This window comes from Saccopteryx leptura, chromosome X, assembly GCF_036850995.1.
Source record: "Saccopteryx leptura isolate mSacLep1 chromosome X, mSacLep1_pri_phased_curated, whole genome shotgun sequence".
Taxonomy (NCBI): Eukaryota; Metazoa; Chordata; class Mammalia; order Chiroptera; family Emballonuridae; genus Saccopteryx; species Saccopteryx leptura.
In genome coordinates this window covers 138,252,656-138,276,114 of record NC_089516.1, presented here as the reverse complement: position 1 = coordinate 138,276,114, position 23,459 = coordinate 138,252,656, and the positions used below count along the sequence as shown (strand labels likewise).

Genomic DNA, 23,459 nt, shown 5'->3' with positions numbered 1-23,459 from the left:
TAATCAGCAATGATGAGTATCAAGTTACTAGGACAGTGGTTCTCAAAGTGAACTGGTGTGCCCTAGAACAGTGGTCGCCAACCCCTGGGCTGCAGACCGGTAGTGGTCAGTGGCCCATTTAGCACCAGTCCACAGAGAAAGAATAAATACCTTACATTATTTTTGTTTTATTTATATTTAAGTCTGAATGATGTTTTATTTTTTAAAAATGACCAGATTCCCTCTGTTACATCGGTCTAAGACTCACTCTTGACACTTGTCTTGGTCACATGATACATTTATGTATCCCACCCTAAAGGCCGGTCTGTGAAAATATTTTCTGACATTAAACCGCTCCGTGGCCCAAAAAAGGTTGGGGACCACTGCCCTAGAAGATTTCCAGGTGTACCCTATGGTATTCCAGAGAAATATGTGCCTGTTAGGAACCAAAAAAAAAAAAACAGGGTTTTTGAAATTTAGATTTTTAGGGGGACAGAGGTGTGGGGATTTGGCTATAAACTGACAGTCCACCCAACCCCCACCTCACTTGCCTGATTAGGTTGCAAAAGGCTGTTCAGCTGTGGTGCTGGATTGTTTACACTACCTCCCATATTTCCAGAAAAGACTGGAGGCAAGTTTTTTTCTATCTTTTGTTTGGTGTAAAGTTAAGATGATATGTATGGTGGGGGTTTTCTGCACTTAACACAATTAGGAGTAAAAAGAGAGGAATTCTTCAGTGCATTGATGAGGAAATGAGAGTTTGCTTTTCAAGTAGATGCCAAAACATTGAAGAAATCACTAGGACACATCAGGCTCATGTTTCTCATAAATACAAGAATGAAAAATTTAACACATTTGCGCTGGGAACTGCCAAATTTACTAAATCTTACTAAGAATGTATCTATCTATATATAAAGATAACTTTTTTGTTTTTGTTTTTTATTTTGTAACCCCGCTTTTTTACAAATTCTAAAAAGCATAACTCAGATAATGTAACATAAAAATGTTTTTTAATGTCAGAATAAATTTAATTTTGTTGTATTTATTTCCTTTAATTACCATAAAAGCATGCTTGGACTTTATATTTTTTTCTTTAATATTTGACTTAATTATTATAACATATTTCTCAGAAATTTGTATATAGTGCGCCTACAATTATTTGTAAAATTTTGAATGCACCTCCCACTTCAAAAAGTTTGAGAATCCCTATACTAGGGTTTTTTAGTTCATTGGACCATGCAAAATTGTGATTAAATTATACTATTTAAAAGCACAAGTATTTATAATATGCTGGAAATAACAACTGTACAAATAATTAAATGTATGACAAATTTCAGATGCTAACTTAAATATGTGTGATATAATAAATAGTTTCTCAAAATTATTTTAGGTGGCATGTAATTAGAAAATATTAAGATCACTGTCATAGAACACTATGTAAATAAAGTCCAGAAAAACCTGAGTGAGGCCAATACCATGCTGTTTTGATTGTCATGGCCCTATAATATAGTTTGAAGTCAGGTATTGTAATGCCCCCAGCTTCATTCTTTTTCTTTAGGATTGCTTTGTCTATTCGGGGTTTTTTTATAGTTCCATATAAATCTGATGATTTTTTGCTCCATTTCTTTAAAAAATGTCATTGGAATTTTGATGGGAATTGCATTAAATTTGTATATTGCTTTGGGTAATATGGCCATCTTGATTATATTCTTCCTAACCAAGAACAAGGTATATTCTTCCATCTCATTATATCTTTTTCGATTTCCCTTAATAATGGTTTATAGTTTTTATTGTATAAGCCCTCTACATTCTTTGTTATGTTTATTCCTAAGTATTTTACTTTTTTGTTGCAATCATGAAGGGGATTATTCTTTTGAGTTCATTCTCAATTGTTTCATTGTTGGCATATAGAAAGGCTATTGACTTCTGTATGTTAATTTTGTATCCTGCGACCTTACTGTATTGGCTTATTGTTTCTAGTAGTCTTTTTGTGGAGTCTTTGGGGTTTTTGATGTATAGGATCATATCATCTGCAAAAAGTGATAACTTTACTTCTTCTTTTCTGATATGGATGCCTTTTATTTCTTTGTCTTGTCTGATTGCTCTGACTAGAACCCCTAGTACCACATTAAATAAGAGTGGAGAGAGTGGACAACCCTGTCTTGTTCCTGATTTAAGGGGGAAAGCCTTCAGTTTTGTGCCATTTAATATGATGTTAGCTGATGGTTTATCATATATGGCCTTTATCATGTTGAGATATTTTCCTTCTATACCCATTTTGTTGAGAGTCTTAAACATAAAATTGTGTTGTATTTTATCAAAAGCCTTTTCTGCGTCTATTGATAAGATCATGGGGTTTTTGTTCTTTGTTTTGTTGATATAGTGTATTACGTTAACCGTTTTACATGTTGAACCATCCTTGAGATTCTGGGATGAATCCCACTTGATCATGATGTATTATTATTATTATTATTATTATTATTATTATTATTTGTATTTTTCTGAAGCTGGAAACGGGGAGAGACAGTCAGACAGATTCTCGCATGCCCCCGACCAGGATCCACCGGCACGCCCAACAGGGGCGACACTCTGCCCACCAGGGTGCGATGCTCTGCCCCTCCGGGGCTTCACTCTGCCTCGACCAGAGCCACTCTAGCACCTGGGGCAGAGGCCGAGGAGCCATCCCCAGCGCCTGGGGCCATCTTGGCTCCAATGGAGCCTCGGCTGCGGGAGGGGAAGAGAGTGACAGAGAGGAAGGAGGGGGGTGGAGAAGCAAATGGGCGCTTCTCCTATGTGCCCTGGCTGGGAATCGACCCCGGTTCCCCTGCACACCAGGCCGACGCTTTACCGCTGAGCCAACAGGCCAGGGCCGATGTATTATTTTTTTAATATGTTGTTGTATTCGATTTGCTAGTATTTTGTTTAGTATTTTAACATCTGTATTCATTAGAGATATTGGTCTTTAGTTCTCTTTTTTTGTGCCATCCTTGCCTGGTTCCTCAAAAAACTGAAAATAGAACTACTTTATGATGCAGCAATCCCTCTACTGGGTATATACCCCAAAAACTCAGAAACATTGATACGTAAAGTCACATGCAGCCCCATGTTCATTGCAGCATTGTTCACAGTGGCCAGGACATGGAAACAACCAAAAAGCCCGTCAATAGATGACTGAATAAAGAAGATGTGGCACATATACACTATGGAATACTACTCAGCCATAAGAAATGATGACATTGGATCATTTACAGCAAAATCGTGGGATCTTGATAACATGATACAAAGTGAAATAAGTAAATCAGAAAAAACCAGGAACTGCATTATTCCATACGTAGGTGGGACATAAAAGTGAAACTAAGAGACTTTGATAAGAGTGTGGTGGTTACGGGGGGAAGGGGGAAAGAGAGAGGGAAAGGGGAGGGGGAAGGGCACAAAGAGAACTAGATAGAAGGTGACAGAGGACAATCCGACTTTGGTGATGGGTATGCAACATAATTGAATGACAAGATAACCTGGACATGTTATCTTTGAATATATGTATCCTGATTTATTGATGTCGCCCCATTAAAAAAATAAAATTATATAAAAACAAAACTGAGTGAGGGGCATAAAATTTAGAAAGCTAAGTTTCTTTTTATGTTATAACAATTTTTACTTTCTGAATATAGCAGAAACTACTGTAACATGATGTACACTAGCTTATAGGGCAGGGAGGTAATGCAACTTTGTAACAGGTAAAAATTTAGGAATATTTCTAAGCAATCCACAAATACTGTACTTACTCAATATGATCACTAGATGGCAAATGTCCAAGGGTTAGGATTAGGGTTAGGGTTAGGGTTAGGGTTAAGGTTAGGGTTAGGGTTAGGGTTAGGATTAGGATTAGGGTTAGGGTTCCTGTGTCTAGGCGGGAAGCACTCTTTCCCCTTCTTCCACTGACTCACTGAATCTTCTATGTATTCCTGCAAAAAGGAAAATGATATGAACAACAGTAACAATCACAACAAAGAAACAATAATATTACAAAGTATTTGTTTTAGTTCTTTCCATATGCCAGGGACAGTAATAAGCCCTTACAATTTCTAAAAAATTCAGAAATGGATTTATCTATGATGTTAATGTATTCTTCATTAATACTATTTACAAATAATGTTAATGAATACATCTTTACGATATAAACATGCACATTGACCCCAAAACCCAAACCCTATCTAGCTAAGATCTTCAGCTCTAACAAAACCAAAAAGCAGCAGGTACAGCAGCAGAGGTAGTAGCAGCAGTATCTATGACATTCCAAACATGAGGATTCACTTCACACACTTTCATTTCACTTCAAACACATCTAAGAAGTATGCGTTAATATTAACCCAATTTTACAGTAAGAAAGCAGAAAAATGGTGCCAAGTCACTGAGTTAGTGTCATTTCTCGGATGTATATACAGGTTTTGTTTTGTTTGTTTTTTAATTCAATACCTATGTATTTTAATATTAATCTGCTTGATATTTCAGTGGTGTGTGTGTGTGTGTGTGTGTGTGTGTGTGTGTTTCTATCCATGTATATTTCCATATTTGGCTATTCATGTTGATATTTCTTTGCCTTCCTATGATTCTATGCTTGTGATTCTGTGCATGTGTGTGTGTGTGTGTGTGTGTGTGTTTGTGTGTGGTCACACATGTGCACTCCAGGTCTTTTAAAGATGTTTCTGGTAATTTCCACATCTGATTCAATACAATAATCAGAGGGAGCATAGTAATTTTCATTTTCTCTTAAAGAGGTGAGGAAGCCCTGGCCGGTTGGTTCAGTGGTAGAGTGTCGGCCTGGCGTGCGGGGGACCCGGGTTCGATTCCGGCCAGGGCACATAGGAGAAGCGCCCATTTGCTTCTCCATCCTTCCATCCTTGCTCTCTGTTTCTCTCTCCCCCTCCCGCAGCTGAGGCTCCATTGGAGCAAAGATGGCCCCGGGCGCTGGGGATGGCTCTTTGGCCTCTACCCCAGGCGCTAGAGTGGCTCTGGTCGTGGCAGAGCAACGCCCCGGAGAGGCAGAGCATCGCCCCCTGGTGGGCAGAGCGTTGCCCCTGGTGGGCGTGCCAGGTGGCTCCCCGTCGGGCACATGCGGGAGTCTGTCTGACTGTCTCTCCCCGTTTCCAGCTTCAGAAAAATACAAAAAAAAGAAAAAGTCACAGCTACCTTTGAAAAAGTATTATTATTGTGTCCTTTTACATGTGATCGAATGTTTGTATTTTCATATGTATAGATTGGCATGAGTGTCTATGTCTGTTTCTATTTGAACATGATTAAGTCCATGTATGCATTTATATGCTTATGTTGGCATATGTATAAGTGTATGCACATTCACATAATTGACCATAAGTTTAGAACTGAGTGCCAAATAAGCATAGGAGTATATTTGTAGATCATTGTGTGTGTGTATGTGTGTGCACACACATACCAATTGTGCATATGTTAACATGTGAGGGTGTCTATCTGTGCATCTATGCAATTTGACTGCCTTTGAATATGTTTATAGTTTTTTAGTGTTTTAGGTTTGCATTGTCTTTAGATATGTGTGTGTTTCATAATTTATTTATAGATTTTATTTATTGATTTTAGAGAAGGAGAGAGAGAGAAAAGGAGGAAGGAACAGAAGCATCAATTTATAATAGTTGTTACTCACATGTGCCTTGACCAGGGAAGCCCAGGGTTTTGAACTGGGGACGTTAGCATTCCAGGTCGATACTTTATCCATTGCTCTACCATTGGTCAGACAATCTCTTACATTTATAAACTAAAGATGTGTATTTGGAAGGTTATATCTGGCCTCTGAGTGCATATCTACATGTACATTTATGGGATGGGCAAAAGTAGTTTTACAGGTGTGAGTACCCAAAACACAGAGTTTGCTCTTGTATTATTATTTATCAATTTTTGTTATATTTTATATGAAAAACTGTAAACCTACTTTTGCCCTCCACATGTATGTGTCTGCATGTGAACGTACACTTATAAAGTTCCGTGTGCATGTGCTTTTAAGGGGTTTTTGGAGTGTGTCATGTCTGAATGAGTGCAATCTTGTCTCTTGGGGGTGAAGTATCCAGGTCTTGGTGCACATATTTAAGTCTGTGGGACTGTACCTTTATCTCCATGTATTTAACTCTGCATGAGTCCATGTGTATAAGTTAGCATTTATATTTGTGTGGGCACATTTAGTCCTTAAGTTTACTTATTGCAAATCTTCATCTGTAAGATGGGTCTTTGTATGTCTATGTATGTGTGTGTACACCATATATATATATAATGCATGTATGTGTGTGTCTGAGTATGAGTCTATGGGTTTACATGTATCTATGCATTCTGGTCTGTAAGTCCCTTTATTTGTGTCTAGGTGCTTCTGTATTCACAATGCATGCCTTGATGTCTATCCATTTGTTCACCTACCTCTGTTTGCATGTGTATGTCTGTTTATGAGTGTTTATGGGGGCATATGTGTATATGTGTATAAATCTGTCTTTATGAGAATGAATTTCTTTGGATGACTTTCTTTGGGTGAATGGATCTGTATGTCTATATGCAGATATTTATGTTATCGGTGCATGTAAAGACTCCATATGCATGAGAATTTTGTATGGCTATGTGTATGTGCTTCTCTCTGCCTGTATTTGTTTGTGCATGCCTCTATAGTATGCATGCTCAACTATGTTTGCATGCATACATATTACTATACACACAAGTGTCTGTGCCAGTGTGTCAGTGAAGGTGCGTTGAGCTCTGTTAGTGGGGGTACACATACTTCTATGTCTGAATATTCAGGTCAATAGATATGCATGCTTCTGTGTGTATTTGTATGCCTCTGTGTTCACATATATATTTGTGCATCTCCATGTCTATCTGTGCATCCGTGTAGAATGACTGTATATGAATAATTGTGTATATGTTTCTACAGTCACCTGCACAAACTTCTGTGATCATGCCTTTGTGAGTCTATAAGGGTATGGGTCTGTGTACATCTCTCTGTGCACATGTCTGTGTCTCTGTAAATTTATCTGTATTTCTTCACATGTATGTAACTTTGTATGCTCCTCTTGTGTCTCTGAGTGAGTCTGTATGTGGATGCAGATGTGTTTGCTTGTATAATATTTTTGTAGGTCCTTAAGCCTGTGCCTATATGTGTAGATATGTGATTTTTCATATGAAAGTGCCTCATCTATTTGTCATCTATCATCTATCTATCATCTATCTATCTATCTATCTATCTATCTATCTATCTATCTATCTATCATCTATCAATCATCTATCTATCTATCTATCTATCTATCTATCTACCTACCTATCATATACTTATCATCTATATATCATCTATCTCTCTATCTGTCATCCATGATGCATATTTCTCTGTATATGATATATATGGTACTATGAGACATATCCTGAAATACCACTGTCTGTATTGTATGTACATGTAGAGATTTTTTTATGGATCCGTCTCTTTTTTGTCTTTATGTGTATGGATATGTCTCCATGTACAAATACATTTATGTGTGCACATCCTTATGCTTGTTTATTGCCCTGTATACACCCACATGCATAAATATTATTATGTGTGCTTCATGTACATTTTCATGCACATTTACATGTATTTATGGTGAGCATGAACACTTAGGTTGCATATGCAATCATGATAATGTTCATGCATATGTGTTTTAGTAATATCTATGATGTTGGGAGTGTATACATGTGACTTTGTGAATAAGAAAATGCTACTAAATACATATTTAAAACACATGTACTGGCATGACCTGTGGTGGCACAGTGGATAAAGCATTGACCTGGAAATGCTGAGGTCGCCGGTTCGAAACCCTGGGCTTGCCTGGTCAAGGCATATATGGGAGTTGATGCTTCCAGCTCCTCCCCCCTTCTCTCTCTCTCTCTGTCTCTCTTTCCTCTCTCTCCCTCTCTGTCTCTCTCTCTCCTCTCTAAAAATGAATAAAAATTTTAAAAATATGAAAAAAAACACATGTACTGTATCTACCTATGAATTAATGTTTCAATGTATAAATGTTTCTGTATTTCTGCAAATCAATAAAATACGTATACCTCTTTTTGCATATGAATGATTACATGTATGTTTATGTGTATGTGTGTACACATACAAATACACATGTGTCTGTGTCAGTTCATGTATACTTGAATACATTTCTCAATAAATGTCTGGGGGTGTCTCAGAATGTGCCCCATGAGCCTACAGAAGCATCTGTGTATTTCTGTATGTCTGTGTATTTTTGTTTTTGCATCTTTGAGGTTATGAATCAGTAAACACATTGTCTGGGTGACACATATATGTCTCTGAATGCTTCTCTGGGTCTCTACAAGTATATAGTGTACATTTCTGATTATGTGTTTCTCTGTATCTACACACAGAACTATGGGTATTTGTGTGAATCTGTGTATGTCTATGTGTATCTGTGTATACCTGAGATGAAGCCTGTTGGGACTCAAGGTTTTATGTTTGTATTTGTGCAAACAAATGTGTTTGGTGTAATCTTAAAAATGTATGGTCTATAGGGTTATGGCACACTTGTAGATCTATGTCAGTATGAACCTCTATGAAACTGCATGTGAGTGTGTCTATTCTGTTGTGTATGTACTCATCTATGATTAATATATGTATGTGTAGATGTGAGCCCTTTCTTCTGGAAAGACTTTTCTAGTCATTTCTACACCTGCTTTTCTAAAATACAGTCAGCAGATTGGACTTTAAACTTTCATTCTATTTTTTTTTTTTTTGCGTTTTTCTGAAGCTGGAAACAGGGAGAGACAGTCAGACAGACTCCCGTATGCGCCCGACCGGGATCCACCCGGCATGCCCACCATGGGGCTCTGCCCATCCTGGGTGTCGCCATGTTGCGACCAGAGCCACTCTAGCGCCTGGGGCAGAGGCCACAGAGCCATCCCCAGCGCCCGGGCCATCTTTGCTCCAATGGAGCCTTGGCTGCGGGAGGTGAAGAGAGAGACAGAGAGGAAAGCGTGGCAGAGGGGTGGAGAAGCAAATGGGCGCTTCTCCTATGTGTCCTGGCCGGAAATCGAACCCGGGTCCTCCGCACGCTAGGCCGACGCTCTACCGCTGAGCCAACTGGCCAGGGCTTTCATTCTATTCTTGAAGTACCAAGAAATTAAATATTAAAAGGCAGCCTCGTTTGAAAAGTGTTGATAGGCTTGATCTGTGGTGGTGCATTGGATAAAGTGTCAACCTGGAATGCTGAGGTCGCCAGTTCAAAACTCTGATCTTGCCTGGTTAAGGCACATATGGGAGTTGATCCTTCTTGCTTCTCTCTCTTTCTCTCACTCTCCCCTCACTAAAATAAATAAATAAAAATAAAATAGACTTCCTGGATTAGAAGAATACATTAAAAATGTTGATTATTGAAGATGGTAACTATAGTCTAATAGCATAAACTTTTTATAATCTGAAAAGAAAAAGCAGGTGAGTGCTCAGATCTTCAAATCCTACTGCCACTGTTGGAGACTCTGGCATGTAACTACCTTCCTTCACATCTCTGGCCCTACACAGGCCCTCATGCTGCCTCATTCCATCATCTGCTTCACCAGCCTTATCTATTGCAAAGGGCTCCAAAATTACTTCTACTTTCTGTCCTAGGAGGTTGGAACCAGTGTTATCCCCAGTTTATAAATGAGGAATAGGATCAGAGAATTAGAGTGCATTGTGTGGTCTCATGGCCAATCAGTGGCAGAATTAAAAACCAGACCCGACTGACTACAAATCCATATTCCTTCTACTCTGCCACTGACCAATTATACTATCAAATGCGCTGAAGTCGCAGCACCAGTAATTGGTAAAGCCAAGCCTGGGAGCAGGCAGGTCTGCCACCAAAGACTGTGTTCTGAATTTTGATACTTCTCAGAAATTGTCTCATTTAATTTTTGGAAAGACCTAAAAGAAAGTACTTTACCATGTTTATAAATAGGTGCCTGACCAGTTGGTGATGCAGTGGGTAGAGCATCAGCCTGGGATGCAGAGGACCCAGGTTCAAATCTTCAAGGTCACTGACTTGAGCATGGGCTCATCTGCCTTGATCGCAAGCTCACCAGCTTAAGCGCAGGGTTGCTGGCTTGAGCATGGGATCATAAACATGACCCGATGGTTGCGGTTTGAGCCCAAAGGTCACTGGTTTAAGCAAGGGGTCACGGGCTCTGCTGTAGCCTCCCAGTCAAGGCACATATGAGAAAGCAATCAATGAACAACTAAGGTGTCACAACAAAAAATTGATGCTTCTCATCTCTCTCCCTTCCTGTATGTCTGTCCTTTTCTCTCTGTCACTCGCACTAAAAAAAAAAAAAGGGCATACAGACTCAAACATTGAAGTCACTTGCCAAATCTCTGTGTGAGCATATATATCCTTGGTTCATATTGTATAGAGCAACATACTGTTAAAGATTAAATGTGACAGAGTGAGTGTAGGCCTCACAAAGTGAAGCTGAATGTTCTAGAGTGATCAGATATATATTGCTGCTTTGCTTGGTGTTATAGGCTTTCTGAGTATTGTGTAGCAAGACTTGGTGTTATTAACAGTGTCAGTGAAGTTTGGGGTAAATCTGCTTGGTATGGGGTTAATATGTATATAGTTGATTATATCTATCCATGGATATATAGTAGTAATATTCTGTGAGAACCAAGGGGATTTGTTTCAGTCTTCTGAACTAGTTTCTGAGTTAGGTAGCATGTCTCTGTGTAATGATGTAAGGTGAGTCTGAGTATGGTAGAGAAAATCTTTTGTTACAAAAAAATTATCTTTGTATTGTTGGATAATTCTTTGTTTTGGGGTGATGAGTTTTATGTTGTTGGGTGAATCTGAAGGTAGTGGGATCTAGATGTTGTGAGGTAAGTATATGGGTTGTATAATGTGTTAGTAAATTGTAGGTTTTGTAAATGAATTTCTTGTGGTGTCAGACTATGACTAGTTTGACTCATGCGTGCATTGTGAAGTTGTTCTTTATATTAAGGGAGGCATAGCTAAGGGATGTGAAAAAAAGCTGTGCATTGTGGGTTGCCTCCATGAATTATGGGCCATAAGGGTCCTGAGTATATAGTGTTGAGTGATTGTGCTTTGAGGGAGTAATTCTGAATGTTGTGAATTTTATGACTGTGATTTTTTTGATATACCCCCAGGGAACTCTATAGATGGAAGGAACAGGTTTTCACATTGTAGGGCATGTCTAGGTGTTGTGGTCTATATAGTGTATTCTGTTCATTGTAGGATATACCTTGGAATAATGAAATAAGACTATGTGTAATGGGTTGAATCTATAATTCTATAGCAAATCATTGTGTCATATAGGCAGTTTTTGCATTGTACAGTATTTCTGTCCCTTACAAGAAATCTATGTGATTTTTTAAAAGAGGGGAGTCTTTTGGGTATATTATGTCTGTACATAGTATGACATTTCTGGACATTATAGCCCAATGTTGTGCAAGGGACAAAATTGTATTATACAGGATGTGGTATTGATTGTGTCCTGGTGTTGTCAAGAGAGTGTGGGTTATTAGGGGCAAACCTGGGTGTGGGTGAGATTGTGTTTTTGTTGTGGGACTATTCTGTATGCTATAAGACATATCTTCCTTCTGTGTAATTCTCTGTTGTGGAGTATGCTGGTGTGTAACTGCGCATGTCTTAAACTTGGGATCTTTATGTTGGTGATGACTTGTTTTGTGGGGTGAGTATGTGTTAGGGCAATGGATGTTCATCCAGGATATGTCTCTCAATAGTATTGGGCAAGTCTGTATATCATGAGGCTTGCCTGTAGTACTGTGGGTCATGTATTGATTTTGCAGAATGATGTGATGTTGTAATGATTTTTTGTGTATGTAGAAGAGTTTCAGTATTGAGCAGAATTTCAGTGCACTGTAGAGGAGAACTTTATATAAGTTGAGTATATATTTTGTGATTTGATTCTAGGTGTTTTGGAGTAAATTTGTATTTGTAGGATGTCTGAGCAGAATGGTACAGTCATTCTGGAACTGTGGGAGTGTTTGTATTTTCAAGAGATTTTGTACATTTTAAGATGCAGGTTTTGCCAAGGTGTTGTAGGGGTGAGTATGTACACCGTAGGCTGTGCCTACGATGTGGATCGAGGGCACCTTGTGGGTTAAGGATGTGGTGTAAAGCTTGTCTGGTGAGAAGCATAAGTGTGCAATATGGATTATGGTATACTTTCATCCTGTGGGGTAGGTCTGTGTCTCCTAGGGCAATTCTGGAGGATGGGAACATATTTATATATTTATTTTGTGAGATATTTGCCTTGTGGAGAGATAATGTGTGTTTTTAGGTGAATCTGTGCATCAGAATATAATTTGGTGTTTGTGGTACAAACCTTTTTGTCATAGGGTACATCTGTGTATGTTAAGTTAGGTGTAAGGTGTTAAGAATATAGTTTGTGCATTGTATGATATGTCTTAGTGTTGTGTCACAAAATCGAATTTGAGGGTGTGGTTAGATGTCTGTTGTCTATTCTGTGGTGAGTTTATGCTGTAGAGTAAGGCTATACATTACAGGGAGATTTTTGTGTTATGGAACTTACCTCTGTGTTATAAGATATATCTCAGTGTTGTGTGGTAAGTCTGAGCATTGTGGAACAATCTTGTTCATTGTAAATTCATTGTTGGTATTATGAGACATTTCTGTGGTATTATGGTGTAAGATTGAATTTTGAGGCAAACCTATGTTATATATTGGATGACTTATGGAGCAAGTCTTGTTAATTTTTGGAGAATTTTTACATTGTGAGGTAAATTTGTGCTTTGTGATGTGATTCCATATACTATGGTGGAAGTTTTATGTCATGGAGCATGTGTAACATAATTTGGCTTAGATATTCAGTTATAAGTATGGGAATTATGAAAGAGGCTTGGCATTATAAAGTTCATATGTATGTTGTGGATTGTTTCTTCATGTGTTGCTGTATGTTTGTGTATTGGGGGGCATATCTGATGGTTGTGGTGTACTCTGGGTTAATTATTTGCTTTGTGAAAGAGTCTCAGCATTGTATGATAACCCTGGGTAGAAGAGTGAAAGTCTATGAATTGTATGATGAATTTGGAAGTTGTGTAAAATTCTGCAGATAGTGGGGCAAATTAATTTTCTGTGGCATGTTTTAGAGTTAATGGCTGAGACTATGCTGGTGGGGAAGAGGCAAATCTACATATTTGAGGATGTGACCAGATGTTATAAAAGAGTCCATTCATTATGGAGTGTATGTTTTCAGAAATGTTCATAAGTTGTTGCAATTCTGTGTATTTCTGGAGAGTCTGTATCTTAAGAAGCATATTTGTGTATTGTGGGATATATACAGAAATTGTGGCAGAAGTTATCTATTTTGAAATGAGTGTGTGTGTTTATGCAATTTGAGTTACTGTGAGGTGGATCTGGACATTGTAGGGAGAACTTTGTGTTGTTCCTGGATTCAGTGTATTGTTTTGAGAATGTCTAAGTTGTGATTGTCTACATTGTAATGTATGTTTGGGCCTTGTTGGACTGATTCTAAGTGAAGGTAAATTTATGTGTTATGCAGTGTTTGCTGCAGGGTGAATTTTTGGCAGAGTGTGAGTGAGGGTTTGGTGCAAATTTTGAAAGAGTGTGGTGTGTGATGGAGTGAATCATTGTTCTCTGAGGTAGATCTGTGAGATGTTGGTTGTAGTTGTGCATTGTGACGCAATTCTCTACATTGTGGGACAATTCAAAACTTGTAAGCTGAGTTTAAATGTTGTTTCTTTCTATCCATTGCAGGGCAACCATATATTGGTGATGGTATTTCTATGGGATGTGTTTTTAAGTTTTAATATTACTTGGCAGACATTTTAGAGCCTGGGTGTTGTCAAGCCTGTGTGTTTTGCTACAAGTCTGGGATTTGTGGAGCTAGTGCAGTGTGGGATAAAGTGTGTGTTAGGTTAATTTATGTCTTAAATAATGACTTGACAAGGTGCAATGTAATCTTGTGTGTTCTGTAAGGTGTCTATATCTGGAAGCAGGTCCTTACATTGTAGTGTGTTTTTATATGTTGCAGTACATGTGTGTGCATTGATTGGGTAATCTTTGCACCATAGTGTTGGTTAGTTAATTGTGGGTGTTTCTATATATTGTAGGACAGATTGTATATTGTGATATTATTCTATACTTTCTTGGGAAACTTGTTTAAGTGTTGTTGATGGTAAGATTTTTTGGGTCAGTCTTTTTGTTGAGAGATGTATGTATGCATTTCTTTTGGGTCAACTCTGGAGTATTATGTGGCACATTTATGTGTCATAGTCGACTTTATACAACTTGTAATGAATCTGTACACTCTGGGGTATTTTTGTAGTTTGCGTTATGGGGAGAAAAGATGATGTTGGAACATGTTTCTGTACTGTGGAAGGAGTCTTGTGACATGTGTCTCCCCACTGTGACTTTGTACTGTGGGGCATCTCAATACTTTGGGATATGATTCTGTGTTTTATGGAGGTATATTCTATGTTTTGGGGGTGAATTGTAATTATTTTAGATTGAGACTTACAATTTTGGTCCAATTCCACATGTAGAAACAACAACAATAACAACAACAACAAAACCAGTTAAGATAGATAACACTAATTCTGTGCTAGGCACTGTTCTAAACACTTTGTAAGGTAGTCACTCCTTTATTCTTCTTAATAACTCTAATAAGTGCCACAGAGAGGTTAAGAAACCTTTCCAAGTTCACACAATTAGTAAGTAATAAATGTAGGATTAGAATCCAGGCAGCCTGGATCCTCAGTGTAAGCTTGTAACTGTAATCTATACTGTCCCTTTCTTTTGGGGTGTGCTGTGCATATCTTTGTGCATGTCTCTGGGTTTCATGGCATATGTCTAGGTGTTGTGGCATGTCTTGAGTTGCAGCATACCTAAAGATTGTCAAATTTATCAAGTATTGTGGGGCTTATGTGCAAATTGCATGGTTGGTCTTATTGAAAAGGCATTGCTTTATATCAAGTTTGGAAGTTAAAGTGCTAATATTTGCACTGTGTGGCAAGGCTTTTCATTGCAGCCAAATGTGTAAGTTGCATGTCAAACTTTTGCTTTAAAGGGAAAATGTGTGGTGATCGTTTTTTGTGAGCTGTTGGAGAATTTTCTGTGTTTACATGAGTACCTATTTTGAAAGGTATGTTTCCTTGTTGTGAATCTAGTCCCTGGATTATGGCATGTCTCTGTGCCTTATGGAGTGAGTCTGTGTGCTGTTTTCCAGGTCTTTGATTTAAAGAAAAAATTTGTAGATTATAGGAAATATGTATATATTGTGGTCTCCATGTATTCTGAAGTTAATGGCTACATTGGGAGGGTATATTATAACATGCCTCTGTTGTTGTAGGGTGGAAGGTGTGTATATGTGTTAGTGTGGAGGTTGTTTGCATTTTGTGTCTGTTTGTGTTCATGGAAAGTGTTTTTGTATTGTGGGCATATCTGTGCATTGGAGGTAAGTGAACATTTGAAGAAGGGACAAGTTTGAATATTGTGGTATGAGGCTACATGTTATGTAATGCTGAACACTGTGAAGCTTCTCTGTACATAGTAATATACTTCTAAGTGCCCTAGAAGATGTAACATAGAGTATTTTGTATTCCTGAGACAAGTCTTAGTTTATAGGAAAGGCTTTAGGTTGATGGGTTAGCCTCTGTGTTATAATGCAGTCTCATATTTTATGGGGTATATGTGTGTATGCTAAGCTGTTTTGGAGCAAGTTGATGTACTGTAGAGTCTTTCTATGTGTCTTTGGATGAGTCTGTGTATTGTGGTAAATTCACATCATATCATGGGGTACCCCTAAATTTTGGGGTGAGACAGTGCAGGATGAGTCAGTTTCATGGTACAGGTGTTATACATTTAGGAGCATGAATTTAGGAGCATGTTTGTAAATAGCAGATATATCTACACATTATGTGACAAAACATAGTGTGTCATAGGATATGTTTGTAATATTATGGCTTATTCCTGAGTTGTAGTGTGCATTTGTATACGTGTGTGTTGTGTTGTATTGTGAGTCTATATTTTGTGGGATGTGACTGTGTGGTATGCATACAGTCTGGGCATTGTAGAATGAGTCTGGATATTATGGATCAAGCCTATGTATTGTATAGCATTTTTTAAAATTGTGGTGCAATTCAGTGTGTTGTGGGTGACATCTGGCTTAGGGTTCTCTTTGTGTTCTGTAGGATGTGTAGGTATTGTGATGAGGTGTCTGTATATATAGAGCAGTGCTTTTCAACAGTTTTACACTTAGGGACCAGTGAAAATAGGATAATTATTTCAGGGACAGCTAAGACAGAAATCACCATGAGAATAAGTAAATTTGACTAAGATCATGGGATTTATAATCTTCATGCAATATCAGGGTGGTTAACTCTTTCAAAGACCAGGACAAAAATTATAGGGACTAATTCACAGACCAGTGATTAAAAAACACTACTGTAGAGTGTCTCTAGATGTTCTGGGATTAGTTTCTGTATTATGTGGTGAATTTTCATGCTGTCACATGATTCTGGGTATTTGAAGTAGACCCTTTTTACTTTAATAGTAGTGGTTGGGGTGGAGAGTAATATTTTAAAAGTTTTAATAGCTCCTGTGTGCCAGGCATTGTACTAAGCACATAACATATATTAATTCATTTAATACTCACGCTAACTTTTTTGAATAGATATTATTATTACTCTCGATTTGCAAATGAGCAGAGAAATATACTTACCCATGGTGATACAATTAGGAAGAGCTGGAACCTGTATTCAAGTCCAGTTATCACGTATCCAGAGGCTTTGCTCTAAACCATTACACAAGTTGTGTATTTGTTTTAGGACAGAATTGTAGCTCAATAGTATGGTAAAGCATGTCTGCAATGGCATATGATGGAGCCTTTTGCATTATATGATAATGTGCATTGTGTGTCTACAAAATGGGGAATGCTTATGTGGATGTAAGGTTTCCATTTTAGAGTAAATCTGTGTTGTGATGCAATTCTGTGCACTGCAGAATAAATCTGTGTTTACAGGCTTGCTTGTAAATTTTAAGTTTTATGGGTATGATTATGTTGTGAGCAGGTCTATGTTCTAAAGGGCTTGTCTGTACATTTAGGGTGAGTCTCTGTGTTCAGTGGTGTTTGTGTGTATTGTGGAGCAAGTATATACAGTCATGAAAGAATCTACACATTTTGGTTGAATTCTGTCATGGTTGGGCATATCTTCCTTATAGGCAGCAGTATGAGCAAGGAAATCAGTCCCTGTGCTTTGAGATAAATGTGGGAGGTGGTAGAACAAATGTCTGCAGGTCTTTTGGAGTATGCGTTTACACTGTGTAATCACCATAAGGAGTGTGGTTTTTGTAAAGTGAATTTGTATGGCAAGTATGTACTGCAGGGCCTTTCAGTTTGTGTGATACACTGTGTTCTAGGAGGAGAGTATTTTTGCTGTGGGAAGAATCTGAGCCTTGTGAGGAGACTCTCTGTGCTGTAGGTTTAGTCTGTGTTTTGTGAGATGAGTCTGCTTAATCTGGGTAGTGTCTGTGTACAATGGGGCAAGATTTTGTCCTTTCAGGATAGTCTATGCATCATGAAGCAAGTCAATCTGCTGTGAGAGCGTCTTTGTGTTTCTCTGTATGGGTCTTCAAGCTGTGCCATGGACTGTAACCCTTTTTATTTATTTATTTATTATTATTATATAATTGTCATATTGTTTTATTGTTTTTAGATTTTGTTGCATTCACTTACAAATCTACTTGGATTTATGATTGTGTAAGAGCTATACACATAACTTTACATCTAGTTTTATGTTTGTACATTTAGTTGTTTTTATTTTTTAATTACAATTGACATAAATATTATATTAGTTTCATGTGTACAACCTAGTGATTAGACACTTATATAACTTATGAAGTGATCATCCTGAAAAGTGTAGTATCCATCTGATACCATATGCAGTTATTACAGTACTATTTACTATATTACCTATGCTACATTTCACATCCCCATGACTTTTGTTATAACTGGCAATTTGCACAGGTTAAAACCTTTCCCTTTTTCATCCATCCTCCTAACTTGCCCCCCCCTTCTGGCAACTGTCAGTTTGTTCTCTGTATCTCTGTGTTTATTTATGTTTTGTTTGTTCACTTATTTTGTTTTTTAGACTGCATATCCAGGTAAAATTATGTGGTATTTGTCTTTTTCTGCCTGACTTATTTATCTTAGCATAATATCCTCGAGGTTCATCCATGCTGTTGCAAATGGAAAAATTAATTTCATTTTTATAACAGAGTCATATTCTATTGAATAAAGACTGTGTTCTTTGGAGTTTGTGATCTTTGCTGTGAGTCTGTTTGTTATAGGTAAAGTATATGTTCTGTAGGAAGACTCTGTGTGATATGAGATGAAGCTATGTGCCCTGAGGAGGGTCTGTGTGTTCTAAGGAGTCTGTGATATGAGATGACTTTTCAAGCTTGGCAGGAGTCTATGTGCTATAGGATGGAGTCTGTGTGCTCTGGTAAAGGTCAATGTGATGTGAGGGAAGTCTGTGCCCTGTTAAGGATCTCAGCTATAGGTTTTGCCTGTGGAGCATTGGAAGAATATATGCTGGGAGGAGAATCTTTGTGATGTGGGAAGTATCTAATGTACTGTGGGGAGTATCTGTTTGCTGTGGGTGACATCTTAATGATGTAGGAAGTCTATGTGTCATGGGAAAAATGTATGTTCTGTGATGAAAGTTTGTATGCTGTAGGAAGTATTTAAGTGCTGTAGGATATGTCTGTGCCCTGTGCAGTGAGTCTTTTTGCTTTAAGAATATGTGTTCTTGAGAGAATCTGTTCTATGGAGTAAGTCTGTGTTCTCTAGAGAGACTGTTTACCAGGGAAAGTACCTGTGTGATGTTGGGACACTCAGTGAGTTTGGGATTTTCTGACTGTGATTGGTAGAGTCCTTATTGTAGAATGATTCTATTTTCTTTATGTTAGTCTTTTTTGCATCAGGGAAAAGATTCATGTCTCTGTGTATGACTGATAAAAGAGATGTCTCTGTTTTATGGGCCAAGTCTTTTTGTTGTGGTTTCTGTGTGCCATGGGAAGGGCCTGTGAACTTTAAAGGTAAATGTGTGTTTGAGTTATTTAGCCAGTAAACACTAGAGGGTGAGTTTATACAAAGGTCTGTTTCAGAGCACTTTTCCTTCAATATCAGTAAATAATAATGGCAACATTTACACATGATTACTCTTACCAAACACTGTTATAAAGGTGCTATTATTATCCCCATTTTACATGTGAGAAAACTGAAGTACAGAGAAATTAATTGTAATTTGTGGAAGTTGGAAACCAGGCAGTCTGTTTACCATGCTAACATTAGTATAAGTCTCCTGGGCCCCCTGAAGGCATCAGTGACCTCAAACATTGGGAAGACTTCATGGTCACTAGTGGACATACTGATAGCAAGTAATTTTGGAGGAAAAAAAAAGAAAGTAGCTCAAAGCCTTCCAAGGATTTAAAGAATACAATGTTCTATATACAGTAATGATGGCAGTTTAACCCAGAAAAACTGATTTTATTACTGCCGAATAACTCCTTCAGTGACTCTGGCTCCCAAGATCCATCCCTTGCCTTCACAGCTTCATTCTCACACTACAGAGGAGGGAATGCACAAGCCCTGGCAAGCTGCCATTGTCAAGGAAACCAGCCTCCAGTGACAAACAAATCACAGCCTAATTTGGCAAATCAAGAAATTACTGGGCTGTTGCTGTGAGCCAAAGGAGCCCTTTGCAATACTAGTAGGCAAGCCTTCCTTACCCAGGCCTCCTTCTTTTCTTTCAGACTCAGTAAAGGCTAGAGAAAGCTTAGAAATCAATAGAAAGAGAAGGATGTGTTGGGAATGGGGTGAAAGGTCAACAATGGTGGCAGGTGATTTTAATTGTCAAATATTTTGTTAGCAAAATTTAATCCATCCATTTCTCACTAAAAGACTCAATGTTTTATACTTGAACCTTCCACCTGCAGTGAAGAGGTGAACCATTGTCATGCGTTCCGATCTGCAGGAAATGGTGGCAGTGGTGACATGGATTGGGACTCACCCCCCTTGAAATCCCCAGATCAGAATACTGCCATCAACAAGCTGGAAAACATTATTTCTGCTCCTCCTACACTTCTTACATTTCCTTCTTATATCAGTTTAGAAAATTCCATGAACTGACTCAAGATAACTTTAATTCTCTGAGTACCTGAAGAGTAGAAGAAAGATGTTGAAAGAAGAACCTTAGGAATAACAATAACCAAAGAGATATATTTTTTAAACATAAAATTAGAATATCAGGTGTGCCTAAGAGGAACAGCACATTTGGAACAGTGTTTTATATACTTGGTTTTCTCAATTTTTATTTGTAAAAAACATTTGATAAAGATTTTAAATTGTTAAAGATTTTAAATTGTTAAAAATTTCAAATCCTCTTTTGAAAACATTGCCCTAATCTGTGTGTGCCTAGAATTCTTGAAGAGTGTAAGTATGAACATGACATTTTCAAATGCTTCCAGCAGGTGTTAGAAAGTAGGAGTACTCTTGTGGAATGTAACCATCTTATGTAGAGAGGAAATGGCTGACATATGGAGAGCTATACCCTACCTAATGAGACAACAGTTGTTTCAATTTCAAATCAGTGGGAAAATGTTGGATTACTCAATAAATGATGCTGAAACAATTGGTTACCTAATTGGAAAAAAAAAACAAAATTTAGATCCCACTTCATAACATGTACCAAAATGAATTCTAGAAGATTAGAGTTAAATGTAGAAAATGAAGTAATGAAATGACTAGGGAACAATACAGGTTAATATACTCATCAAAGAAAATAAATAAATCACAAACTAAAAAAACAATTGATAGTGTGGATATTTAAAAATGTAAAGCTGTGATGTAAAAATAACCTCATTATAAATGATTAAAAAATCAATAGGCAAATAGTAACTGGAAAATAATGTCTTTACCACTTATGATAAATAAATTAGGTGATATGTATGGGGTTGGGGGTAGAGGAGAAAACTTAAAAGTGATTCATACCATTTGATCCAGGAATTCCACGTCTATAAATTTATCCTAGGGTGAAAAACAGAAGAGCACACAGAGCTTTATATAGAAAGATATTCCTTCAGTCATAACAGCAAAAATTGCACATATAAACAAAGACTCAATAATTAGATATTTAATGGAACACCTATATGATCAAACATTATACCTCCACAAAACATCATATTATGTGAAATATTAAAAACGTGCAAATTCCTTCCAATACACTGTTTAATGATTAAAGCAAGTTGGAAACTATATGCACATATGATTTTCATTTTGTATATAAATATATATTTTTATGCATTTATTTGCATGTATTCACAAAAGAAAGAGTAACACTACTTAAGTTAATAGTAATTATCTCTAGTTTATGGGATTATGGGTAATGTTAATACACATTTTTAATTTTTTTTCAAATTTTATGCAATGAATATATAATTTTTTTTATAATTAAAGAAGAAAGACAGCATTTTAAACAAGATACATTAATGTTATAAAAGCGATAGGAACAGAGAAAAAAAAGTCTTTGAATGAAGGCAATAAAAAGCAAAGACTAAATTACCAATGTATACTGACATAAGATCAAACAAAACAAACTCAATATATACCATATAAAAACTATGGTGTTATTTGCATGTTAGTAGATACAAGTTTCTTATACAAGATGGACTCCTGGAAAATTTTCTTCACTACACCAGAGAATGGTCACATGTCCCTTAATGCATCATTCTCTTTGCCGCAGTGCTCTGTTAAACAGCCCCTCCCTTTTCTTTCAACATACTTTCTCCCCCTTCCCTATGCAAAGCATGGTACCAGCAGACATTTTCAGACTGAAAAATGGTCCATTTTGTGGACTTTCTTTTAAGATTTTTTATTCTTATTTTTCTTCCTGGATTGCTGCTTTGTCATTTCATTAAAAAAAATCTACCTATCTTTTTTCTCCTTTCTCTCTGTTGAAGTATCAAAACAATCTGAAATTTAAAGAAATGAAAAGTCACCAATTTAGCTATTTTTTTCTTGCATAAATAAATCTACAAAAACAATTTCCAGGTAAAAGAAGACACAAAAGCTTACATATTTTGAGGCACATTTCAGAAACCTAAAGAAAAACTTTGCTGATAATAATCTCTTCTGTCCTTCTTACATTCCTTTTCAAAGAAAGAAACACTGACCATATTCTGTCTTTACTGTACAAAATGATGCCCACAAATGCAAATAAATAATTTTCAAAATAAAGCACAGTCACAATGTTCATTATTTTTTTTCATAGAAAAACAAAATTTTGATCTTCCTTATTTATCACATATTCATCTCTCAGTTAGGATAATTAATCTGAACATTACAGGCTGCCTTTCTTCTTACTTTGTCTCCTATACAGACATCCAGTTACATAATTTTCTTACCTTTTTAAAAGTAAGTAATGGTGTCCTTTTATGCATTTCATTATAACATTATTTTTCCTGCTATCTCCCACACTGTGAAAGGAAATAAGATTTGAGAACATTTTGAATCACAAACCATTTTATTACATCTAATCCAAATACAGTAAAGCTGAAATAACATACTGAATGCAATTCTCATTTTAGTGACATTTTCATAGAGTCTTATTTTGGGAAATATTTTAGCAGAATCACAAGGAAGATGTTTCTATATTTTCTTCCAGCAACTCATTCACCATTTAAGATACAAGGTTTAAACTTGAAAAGTGACTGGAATATTTAGAATGCAATTAATCCATTTTCCCTATGCTATTGATTAAAATCAGAAATCCCTACACAGTTCTGAATTATTATGTTCCATTAAAATATGTCACTTGCTTTAGAAAGCATATTTTGGGTATCTATATTACAAAAGATTTCTTAGTTACTTACCAGCAACATGTACTCTGCCTCCGCACCAGCTCTGAGGCTGTCGCACTGAATGAGGTGGGGGAAAAACTGCAGCAGCAGCAGCCACTTGAAAATGGGTTGTGCTCTGAAGTAGGAACAATCTCTATGCAAAGAAATAAAATACCTCGAAGTTAGCTTCAAAATTCCTTCAAAAACCTAAAATCATAGTAAGCAATACATGCTAAAAGTACACGCTCATCAAAGGACAGATTTTAAAAGCTAAATCTCTGATCCAAATCACACTTAAATTGCTTTAATTTCCAGTGGAACCCCTACAATGCCATGGCTTTTGGCTCTCCCATCTCCTAGCAACAGTCTCAATATATTTTTTTCTTTTCTGCAGTGGTCCTACTAGCTATCAGACAAAGTCTAGTCTCTGGTAGTGAGCATTACCATTTTATTTTTCAATATGTGTTTTCCTTAAATGAGTAATAAAGAGTCAGGCATTCAATAACAACTTCTCTAGAAGATTTTTTTTCAAATGACATT

The 23,459-nt window shown here is 37.1% G+C and overlaps 1 long non-coding RNA gene across 1 annotated transcript in view; it reads right to left on the bottom strand.

Annotated features, from left to right (window-relative positions):
• LOC136385871 (uncharacterized) overlaps nucleotides 1-22,988 on the bottom strand; it is a 68,734-nt gene extending 45,746 nt beyond the window's left edge. The window contains exons 1-4 of the long non-coding RNA XR_010747875.1: nucleotides 22,953-22,988; nucleotides 22,485-22,556; nucleotides 21,073-21,108; nucleotides 3,762-3,941 (exon numbers count right to left, since the gene is read on the bottom strand). This is a non-coding gene — a long non-coding RNA (uncharacterized lncRNA). The remainder of the gene's footprint in view (nucleotides 1-3,761; nucleotides 3,942-21,072; nucleotides 21,109-22,484; nucleotides 22,557-22,952) is intronic.
• Between the last annotated feature and the right edge of the window lie 471 nt (nucleotides 22,989-23,459).